Source organism: Eptesicus fuscus, chromosome 5 (genome assembly GCF_027574615.1).
Source record: "Eptesicus fuscus isolate TK198812 chromosome 5, DD_ASM_mEF_20220401, whole genome shotgun sequence".
NCBI classification, from domain to species: Eukaryota; Metazoa; Chordata; class Mammalia; order Chiroptera; family Vespertilionidae; genus Eptesicus; species Eptesicus fuscus.
The window spans coordinates 78,478,396-78,489,520 of record NC_072477.1 but is presented as its reverse complement, the minus strand read 5'-3'; the positions used below and the strand labels follow the sequence as shown (position 1 = coordinate 78,489,520).

The window sequence follows — 11,125 nt, the reverse complement described above, 5'->3', positions numbered from 1 at the left end:
CTCCCAGTATTCCTATAGGTTTGGCCTGATAATCATTCCTGCATTGGCATTTCTTTAAGGTTTTGACAGTTGTTAGACATTTTTAAAATTCTGTTTTTATTTGTTTTAGTGGGAAGGTTGGCATGAAATCCTAGGTCACTGGGTCACTGGTAGTGAAATCACTTCCTCACATCTCTGTTCAGATCATTGGAAGCATCGGTTTTACTCCCTTTACCACATGTGCAGAGGTTCTGTTTCCTTCTGCTTTAAAATTAGACTAATGTCTTTAAAACAAAATTAAGTATTGGAAAAATACAAGTAACAATAAATTAAAATTATCCCAAATACTAAGGTACTAATAAAACTCTTATACTATATTCTCTTTTTTCTATGGCCACAGAGATTTATTTCTTTAGTGGCCGGCAAACCGCGGCTCGCAAGCCACATGCGGCTCTTTGGCCCCTTGAGTTTTTAGCAAATGCCAGCTTAGGAGTACCCTAATTAAGTTAATAACAATGTACCTACCTATATAGTTTAAGTTTAAAAAATTTGACTCTCAAAAGAAACTTCAATCGTTGTACTGTTGATATTTGGCTCTGTTAATTAATGAGTTTGCCAACCACTGCTTTAGGCCAATACATGTCAATAGCAGGATTTTGTTTAAAATATGAATAAAATAGATGTGATACCATTATAATTAACTAGGTTATTAATTAATTAACAGAAAAAAAGAGCAAAAAGAAGGCCAGATAATATAGACATGCCATTTGTGTCAGCACTTTCCAGGTCTGTTTCCTGCAATCCTGGGGGAAGGGACTGGACAGGTCTGAATGACATAGGAAATGTGATTATGTGCCAGTCACACCTGAGAACAGGTCATTGGCCAGAATAGGCATGGCCATGGCAAGGGTACAAAATCTAAACTACATAAGCTCCTGAACAAAGGGAGTTCCCTCTTTGGCCCTCTTGACCTTCTTTCTTGCTGCTTGCACCTGACTCCTGCCTTACAAGCCTCTCATGCTCTGAACACACCCATATAGCTGACAGCCATGTGGACACAACACATGATGGACTGATGGACTGGTAACTAGCCTGATGCAGTGCCAGATCTAGCTCCACATTAGAATGGAAACTTTGGACAGTGGCTTTGCTTTAAGCTCTGCTAAACCCCCAGCTGCACCCTTTCAGGACTGGTATAAGGGAAATGGGACTTTAAAACCAAGGGATATAACTTCATGCAAGTAAATCTTTCTACCACATCTCATCCTCCCATGGGGTTCTCTGGAAATACTTATTCCAGCAGCGTCCCAAGAACCCTACTCCCACTAGCAATGGAGAAATTCACACGTGCAATTCTCCAATAACAGATGGACTTACTGCTCTAACCATTTGATCATTAAAAGATGTTAAATATACCCTCAGAAGGAAGATGTGATGACCAATGTGTTGCTATGTTGGTTTAGTAGATGGTGGCCATGCTGTTACTCCCTCGTGCATCACTCTTCTCTGTTCCGTAATGTTTCAGTCTCCCCCAACAGATGGTCAGCTCGCTAAGGAAGGAGATAGATCTCCCATATATTTGGCCTATAGGGTACAGAAGGGCCTAAACACAGATGCATGAAATAAATTATCTTGATAGACTTAGTAGCATAGAGATGAGGCACTGAGGGTTCTCTCACTAGGGACTCAGGTTTCTGGCTCCAGTACCTTCACTGGTCAACACCACACCCTACAGTCCCCACCTGCACCCTTGGGTTCCTGTTTGGGCATAGAGTCTGCTCTGAGTCATCAGCTGTGGGTACTGATGTGGTCACTGCATACTTCTCACACAAGCACCCAGACAGAGACCATCATCAGGCAGGAGGCATGGGGGTGGGGATGCTTCATAGAAAGCCTTCTGAGATGAAGCACTACAAAACCAGAGGGGGACTCAGGTCACAAAGCCCATCCCCACCTTCTTCCTCTTCTGGGCGCTAACGGAGAGCACAGAGAAACACCAGCAGCTCCGACCTGAGCAGCCTTCCTGGGAAGATGCAGCCATCCCCCGCTCGCTCGTGCTCCCGCTGGTCTTTATCCTATTCCCTTCAACAGAAGCAGTTGTGACCACGCCCACCCTCACAAGCCCAACCCATCCCACAGTGGGCACAGACCTGCTGGCCCTTCTGCACATCCCTGATCCAGCTCTCCACCAGGAATGCTCTGAACCCCAGCTCCCATCCCATCTCAGACCCCACACATGATGCTGGATGAGCCACAGGCAGAAAAGACAGGGCAGAAGCCTATTCTCAAGAAAAGCTGGGGGTTGCAATGCTCTCGCCAGGCCCATGTGGAGAGTGGAACTTCCTAGAAGTGCATGGCAGAGGCTGGGAAACTGCAGTGGGAAGAGAGTCCTGGCTTCCATGTCTGTGATGAGACAGGTGCTATCTTCAAGGTCTGCTTAGGAGAAAAGCCCAGAGGTCAACTACCCCCTAGTTGGTGGGGTCACCGTCCCCAGAAGACTGCTGCTTTCTCTGCTCCATCTCAAGGCCCCTCAGTCCCTTTCTCAAACTCTGTTTTTATTACTCCTCCAGAGGCCCAATGGGGCCATCCTTTCAGGCAGTCAACAAACACTGGCAACTGCCCACATGACAGGCCCTATGACAGCTCTGCAACATCTAGATCCCTAAACATAAGTCCTGGACACTGCAAAGCGCACTGCTCTGGACATCACAGCACCACAGGGGCCTCAGAAGCTCACCCAACACCAAGCAAAGTCTGGAGAGGAATTTTCAGGAGCCTCCAGGCCTTCTCTGTCCGTAACACCAGAATTCTCACCTACAAGTATGTGGCAGGCAAAGTCACAGACCCAGCTTATTGCTCTTCCCTTTCCCAGCCCAGGCTCCTAAATGCCCAATGCTCTGAGTCATCAAGCTCATGCCTGCCCAGGGACTTAGTGGGGACACACAAGTGCAAAACACTTTTCCTTCAAGGGATCAGTGTTTTGTGAGGAACACAAAGCCAAGCCCTACTCCTGCCCCTACATGACATACTAAAGATAAGAAGGAGTCCTGGTGTGCTGGTGTCTTTGTGGGAAACAAGTTTGTTCTGACAGCTGCTCACTACAATGGAAGGTGAGAGGCTGAAGCCAGGTTACACCTGAGACCCCTACAGGGACCCTGTCCTTCATCCCAGGAGCTGCAGCCCAGGGCAGCTCTCCAGGATCCAGGTATCTCAAGCCTATGAGACCTCATTAGAAGAGCTCTCTGAGATCATGACAGAGCAATGAGAGGCTGAGAAATAGGACAGGTAAGTTTTGAGCTCAGAGGGTCAGAGGTGACAGCAAGTAACATAGTTGGGAAGAAAAGGATCACACTGAGCAAATAAAGCAGTAGTGGACCATGAACTAATGCATTAGGGTCAAAATGCAAAACCAAGCAATTTCATATTTCCTGAGGCCCAGAAAGAGCTCCCAGCTCCCTAACCTCAATGTCACTGAGAAGTAGAATCACTCAGCCACTGTCCCCCATGGCCTTGATTTCTCTTGTTTGTAGCCCTGCCCCAGCTATCACCTGCCCTTAACAGCTCCTGGGCTTAGATCTTGTGACTCTACCTGACCCCCAAACTCACCCACTCTGCTCTCTGTGCAGGCCAATCAATGTCACCCTGGGGGCCCACAACATTGAAAAGAAGGAGGAGACCCAGCAGTACTTCCTGGTAAAAAGAGCCATCCCCCACCCAGACTATAGTCATAAGAACTTCTCCAAGGACATCATCTTACTGCAGGTAAGGAAACATCCTGCTGCTCTTGTTCTTCTGAGTCTACATCGTTTCCCCTCCAACAGAATGAAGCATTTCCCTTCCTTCTTTCACATTCCAGTCACCTGGGCCTTGACACCTGGTGTGACTCGGAGTCAAGGCCCAAAGACCACAGGCTGACCTGGGCTCCCTTGCCTCTTCCCCATCAGCTGAAGAGAAGCATCAAGCAAACTGGCACTGTGAAGCCCCTCCAACTGCCCAGATACAAGAACAGGTTGAAGCCAGGACAGAAGTGCACTGTGGCCGGCTGGGGGAAGGTTGCCCTAAGGGGCACATACTCAGACACTTTACAAGAGGTACAGCTGACCTTGCAAAAGGAGGGGAGTGAGAAGACCACTTACACCGTTATTACAACAGGACCATTCAGCTGTGCATGGGGAAACCAACAGGAAGTAAGGTTCCCTTTCAGGTGATACTGAGCATCTGACTACCTTGGCTCTGGGGACTGGGGCATTTGGGTAGGAACTGGGAGTTGGGGACCTAGGCACGGGGGAATCCTTCACCCTCCAGGCTGTGAACTTACTCTCTGAGAAGAAAAGAGGGAAGCTGCTAGAGCTGGGAGAATTAGGGCCTCTGAGAGCCTACAGGGCCTATGGTCACTATAAACATGATGCTCCTCCAGAGGGTGAATTTGCAACACAGGCCCAAGCCAGGCACAGTGGTTAGATAACTGTTCTCTGGTTGTGCAGTAGTTATACCTGGTGGCTCCTCAGAACTGGTTAATGGGCTTCTTCTCCATGCTAAGTGTCAGCCCCACCTACCTGCTCTCGGGTCCTTTCACAGGAGACTGCAGCCACAGCTCCGCAGCACCTTCATAGCCAGAGGGAAGGGGGGAGGAGAGAGGGTGGGAAAAAATTAACCAAAGATCTTATATGCATACTAGAGGCCCAGTGCATAGGTGTATGGGACCCCACCAGTGCAGGAATCCAGGCACCGGACCGGTTTCAGCCCCATCCCCACAGGCCAGGCCAAGGGACCCCATCAGTGCACAAAACTGTGCACTGGGCCTGTAGTATATATATATATATATATATATATATATATATATATATATATAGTCATGCCATGTTTGCTGCTTTGTGATTTGAAATAAAAGATGTATAGCCCTGGCCAGGTGGCCCAATCGGTTAGAGCATCATCCCATAAAACAAAAAAGGCTGTGGTTCAATCCCCAGTACGGGCACATGTAGGAGGCAATGGATCAATGTTTCTCTCTCACACTGATGCCTCTCTCTCTCTCTCTCTCTCTCTCTCTCTCTCTCTCTCTCCCTCTCTCTAAATTCAATAAAAACAAATCCTTGGGTAAAGATTTTAAAAAGGTGTCCAGTGGATTATCTCTTATAAATGCTGTATTTATTTTCTATTACTGTGTGAGAAATTACCAAAATTTAGCAGCTTAAAATAACTGTTAATAACTGTTATCTCAGAGTTCTATAGGTCAGAAGTCTGTGCAGGCTCAACTAGGTTCTTTGTCCAGGGCCTCTAAAGCCCAAAATCAAGGTCTCAGCCAGTCTGGGCTTTCATCTGGAGGATCTGGAAGAGAATCGGCTGCCAAGCTTATTCAGGATGTTGGCAGGACACAGTTCTTCGCAGTTGTAGGGCCCCATCTCCTGCTGCCCTCCAGGTGGTGGAAGTGCAGCTCTCAGCTCCTGAAGGCTGCCCTCATTCCTTGCCACGCAGCCCCCTCAATCTTTTAGCCAGCAAGGGCACAAATCCTCTTCATACTTGGTTTTCTATTACCTGAATTTTTGCAGCCAGCTGGAGAAAACTCTGCTTTTGAAGGGTTCATGTAATAAGGTTAGGCCCATCTAGATCATCTTTCTTTTGCCATACACTTTAAAATAATCATGGAAGTGATATCTCATTATATTCACAGATTCCAGCCACACTCAAAGTGGAGGCGACTATACAAGTGTGAGGCTCACTGGGAGGCATTTTAGGATTCTGCCTACCACAAATACCAGGAACACCAAAGTGACTATGACAAAGCTTTTAAGTGGAGCTGAGGAGAAATGTGAGCTAGGAACAGCTCAGAGTCACCTGAAGAGTTGAGTTTTGGATATCTCCCTCCATAGACATTAGTCCTTCTGTATATTGGGTTCAAAACCACTCAGACTCTCAGAAAACATGAACATCAACCCAATTAGAAGGCACATAGGCCTTGGTAGAAACAAGAACAAGTTCCTGAGCAGGAAGAACTCTGAGCAGGCCAAGGGGAGCCTAAGAAGAAGGCTCACCTGTCTGATCTGGGAGGTCAGGATTGGATGGCCCAGGGCCTTAGGGATCGCCAGATATCAGCAGAAGGACAGGACATTCAATAGGCATATAGTGGGTTAATAAAAAATAGTATTTTCTTCTCTGCCAGCTTCTCTAAGTAGTTTGAAGACTGGCTCAGCCTCGAATGAAAAGGAAAATCTAGGCTAACTACAGGCAAAGTAGAGGGACTTAATAATGAGAGAAGATATTGAGCTTGTGATCTGAGACCCTGTCAACTGAGCATTAAGGCTTAGTCCTTAGCATCCAGCTGAAGGGGACCAAGGTGAGGATCAGCTCTCCCTCATCAGAGAGCTGCACTCAGAGTCACCAGGACTTAGAGATCTGAGTGGGTCACACTGTAGACATAAGCCAGGTTTGTATTTATTCTGACAATGTACACAACAGATCTCAGCAAAGTACTTGACCTAACTTAAACCACACAGTGTGATAATTTTCTGACAGAAGGAAGAAAACTATTTTGATGAAGGAAGAACAGCTGACAGGATCAGAGAGAGGAGCTGGGCTTCCCAGGGCAGGAGCTGCTCTGCACATGCGGGTTTATCCCCAGAGGTGGAAGGAGAGTGAGACCTCAGTGCCCACAGCTCTCCTAGCTGTGTAAGTTCTGTTATCTCACTGCTCCTTGCTACATTATTCTTCCCCTGCTGTCTTTGTTGTCAGAAGCAAATAATGGAAGAAACCAAGAGCTTTGTTTCCCAGGCAGTGCAGTGGCCAGGCTGAGAAGCCATGGGAGGAGTCTGGACTCTATCTGAGTTAAACTAGGAGAGTTTGGTGGTATAAACGATGAGGGGAGCAGTAGTGATGTGGGAGCTTTTTATCTGGTCTGCATTAAAACTTATAAAGAATTCTATACCAGCCCTCTGCAACATTTTTATTATTCTCCATTTTAAAAATTGTGTTTTTTAATATGTTTACTTGATGCAAAATTTAGGTTCCAAAAGCATAAATAAACAAAAATACTTTTATCACCTCTGACTCCTAGTCATCCTATTTCCCTCACTGGAAGAAAAAAAAACACTGATATATTTTTTGAGTTTTAGCCATGTAGATACATGTAGTTATAATTCATTCATTTTAATGGGTGAATAATATTCCAATATATGCAGACAACACAACTTATCCATTCTTGGTGTCTGAGACAAAAATCTGAATGTATTGCTTGCTAAGTAGGAGAGAGTTGTACTTGTGAAGAAGAGTGTCTCTGAACTCAGCAAGATCTAAATGCATATAGGATCTGGGAAATTGGAAATCTAGAATTTCATGGACATTCAGAAATAGGAATGTTTGGGGATTGGCTGAATTTTAACTGTGGGATTATGGGAGATCATAGCTGTTTCGCTGTTGTCATCTTACCCCTCAGGAAGCCAGTGGAGGGGCAACTAGAATAGATGAGAGAGAGAGAGAGAGACAGACAGAGAGAGAGAGAGAGAGAGAGAGAGAGAGAGAGAGAGAGAGAGAATGAGAACTAGCCCAACTTGCTTAATCATAATAAAGGGACTTGCAAACCTGGAAGGTAGGTCAGTTGGTTGGAGTATCCTCTGGTACACCAAAATGTTTGTGGGTTGGATTCCTGGTCAGGGGACTTACTTAGGTTGCTGGTTCAATCCCCAGTAGGGGCATTTAAGGGAGGCAATCGATCAATGGTTTTCACTTACATCCATTTCTTTTCTCTCTCTCTCTCTCTCTCTCTCTCTCTCTCTCTCTCTCTCTCTCTCTCTCTCTCTTCCTCCCTCCTTCCCTTCCACTCTCTCTGAAAATCAACAGAAAAAAAATATCCTCGGGTGAAGACTAATACAAAAAGGGGGAAGGACGGACTTGGAAAGGTGACCTAGAGAACCTGCCTCTGGACAGTAAGTGTAAGGCACGAACTTTTCCTAGTGAGAGGACACAAAAGAAGTTATCAACAGGTAACATCCCAGAATAGCATCTTCTTTTTCAGTTTTTCTGAAAAAATAAATAGGTCCCTTGAGCCCAAATGGCTACCCCCATACTGGCCCCATAAATTTCTGATTCTGGTTGTCCAAAACATGGGGAAGAAACCAAAGCTTTTTCACCATCCAGCTCAGTGAGGGGTCATCACAACAACCTCTCTCCCACCTGGACTCCCCCCCACCCCCATGGAACAGTAATTTGCAGGAGCGCCTATCAGAGCAAAAGTGCAGCTTGGCCTCTGTGCCTTAATGATCTCCCCTGGACAAGAGAACCCTAGAGCCCCAAACACAGAGCAGACATCAGAGTTAGAGTACCTTGTTCAGGGACCTAGGATTAAAGGTAGAAAAGTGCCCATAGAACTGCATACCCTCTCCATCTCTGCCCAGCTCTGGGTTTCCCTCGGATCTACTCCTCATCACCTCCCTCTTTCATCTGTGTAGACGTTCCTGAAAGGATCCCATTTCGGATCATTTCCAAACACAAGCCTCCCCAGGAGAAGAGCTGGGAGAAGACTATCTGTATCACACACTTTGCGTGTCAGGCACCTGGAGAGAAGGGATTTATAACTTTCTCCTGGAAAACATGGAAACTTTGGTTATCTTTCTTTTTAAAAAAATATATATTTTTTATTGATTCCAGAGAGGAAAGGAGAGGGAGAGACAGATAGCAACATAAATGATGAGAGAGAATCATTGATCGGCTGCTTCCTACACACCCCCTAATGGGGATCTAGCCCACAACCCTGGCATGTGCCCTTGTCTGAAATCAAACCTGGGACCTTCAGTCCTTAGGCTGACACTCTATCCACTGAGCCAAACTAGCTAGGGCTTGGTTTTCTTTCTAGATGAGGGCTTCATTAAATCATTTTTATAGCTTATACAGTCTTTTTTTTTTTCATCCTCACCTGAGGATATGTTAATGATTTTTAAAAAGAGATGAATGGGGATGCGGGAAGAGAAACATCTATCAGTTGCCTCCATCATGCACCAGGAAAACTGAACCCCCAACCTGGATTGGGCCCAGACCAGGAATGGAACCCTCACCCCTTTGCTGAATGAGATGACGCTCCAACCACCTGAGCAACTCGGTCAGAGTTATACAGATATTGTGTATTACATTAAGGAAATTTCTTCCCCTTTTGATCTGCCAAAAGGATATGTTTGTTACCATGTGTGAATGTTGAATTTTATCAAATGTTTATTGAGATAAGATTTCTCTCTTATGTTTCTCTTATTGAGATATGATTTCTCTCCAATTTGTGCAGCAAATTATGTTACTTGATCTATCTAAGGTTAAATGAGATCTACATTTTTAGAGTAAACCTAACTGGCTCATATTGTATTAACTTTTTATATATTGACTAGAGGCCCGGTGCACGCAATTCGTGCACTGGGGGGGTGGAGGGGGGTGCCCCTCAGCCCAATCTGCACCCTCTTCAATCTGGGACCCCTCAGGGGATGTCCAACTTCCAGCAGTCGGACATCCCTCTCACAATCCGGAACCGCTGGCTCCTAACCACTCACCTGCCTGCCTGCCTGATTGTCCCTAACTCCACTGCCTGCCTGCCTGCTCACCCCTACCTTGATCTCCTGCCAGCCTGATTGCCCCTACCTTGCCCTCCCCTATCAGCCTGATCACCCCAAACTGCCTGTGTGTTGGCCCCCAGTCTGGCCTCCCTCTGGAGGCACCACCCCCATAACCCCAATGCTGCTGCCACTGCAGCTGGTTATGGCTGCCTGAGCCTTGGCCTTTGTAGCCACTGCGGCTTTGTCTGGAAAGATGTCCAGAAGACAACCACTCTAATTAGCATATTACCCTTTTATTAGTATAGATTTGGGGACCATTACAACCACGCAGAACTTGAAGAAAACACATGGCCCTGGTCAGTTTGGCTTAATGGAGAGAGCATCGGCCTGTGGACTGAAGAGTCCAGGTTTGATTCTGATCAGGGGCACACATGCCTGGGTTTCGGGCTCAATCCCCAGTAGGGGGCCTGTGGGCGGCAGCTGATCAGTGATTCTTTTTTTTTTTTTTAATATATTTTATTGATTTTTCACAGAGAGGAAGGGAGAGGGATAGAGAGCTAGAAACATTGATGAGAGGGAAACATCGACCAGCTGCTTCCTGCACAGCCCCCCCCCCCCCCCCCCCCGCCCCGGGATATGTGCCAGCAACCAATGTACATGCACTTAACCGGAATCGAACCTGGGACCTTTCAGTCTGCAGACCGACGCTCTATCCACTGAGCCAAACCGGTTTCGGCTGATCAGTGATTCTTATCATTGATGTTTCTATCTCTCTCTCCCTCTCCTTTTCTGAAATTTTAAAAATATATATTTTTTAAAGAAAACACATGATCTTCACTTTGGGCTTTGTCATCTTACAATATCCTTTGTGCAGTGTTTTAACTTCCCTCAACTTTCCTTTACCCACCTTTCCCCATCTTGGGGAAGATGATCAGGAAAGTGATTCCAATGGGTAGAAGTTTTTTTTGGAGGGGATGGGTCATGAAGATATTTAAAAATTGAGCATGGTGATGGTTGTACCACTCTGAATTTACTTTAAAAAACCAGTTCATTGTACACTTTAGGTGACATGTACAGTATATGGGTTATATCTCAACAAAGCTGTTCTTTTATTTCTTTTTAAATAAAGACCAGTCTTATAATCAATTGCAGATGTTTTCAGAGGCCCCTCAAGATTTGCTCACCATGTCCCAAATCACAGCTGTGATTCCCAGTTGCCTCCAGTCCTGGTGGATCTGGATGGTGTGGTTTGCAAAGGAGAAGGTGGCAAGAAGCTTATGGAATTTCGGCAACCCCATTCCCCCGGTCTCCTCATAGGGCATCAGGTCCATTCCCACTGTGCCAGCTCTGCTCCCTTTAACCTGTTGGGCAAAAGAATCCTGCGTGCTCTGGCCAGAAAGTGCATTCTTTCTTAGGTGGCCCGGATGCTTTTTTTAAGGTCGTTTTATGGATTCAAAAGAATAAACAGAGATGTGGAAAGCTTTTGTCAAAATCCTTTTACATGGTTCTTCCAGTCTCATTTGAAATGAGATGTGGCTCTGAATTCATCCCAAAGTGTGTCTTTGGGCAAAAGCACCCAGAACGGCACAACTCCTGCAGAATGCCCCACACACTTTGCT

General features: G+C 46.0%; 1 pseudogene; it reads left to right on the top strand.

Moving 5' to 3' along the window:
• Positions 1-2,332: 2,332 nt before the first annotated feature.
• Positions 2,333-4,201, top strand: LOC129149062 (granzyme B-like; annotated as a pseudogene).
• Positions 4,202-11,125: the final 6,924 nt, after the last annotated feature.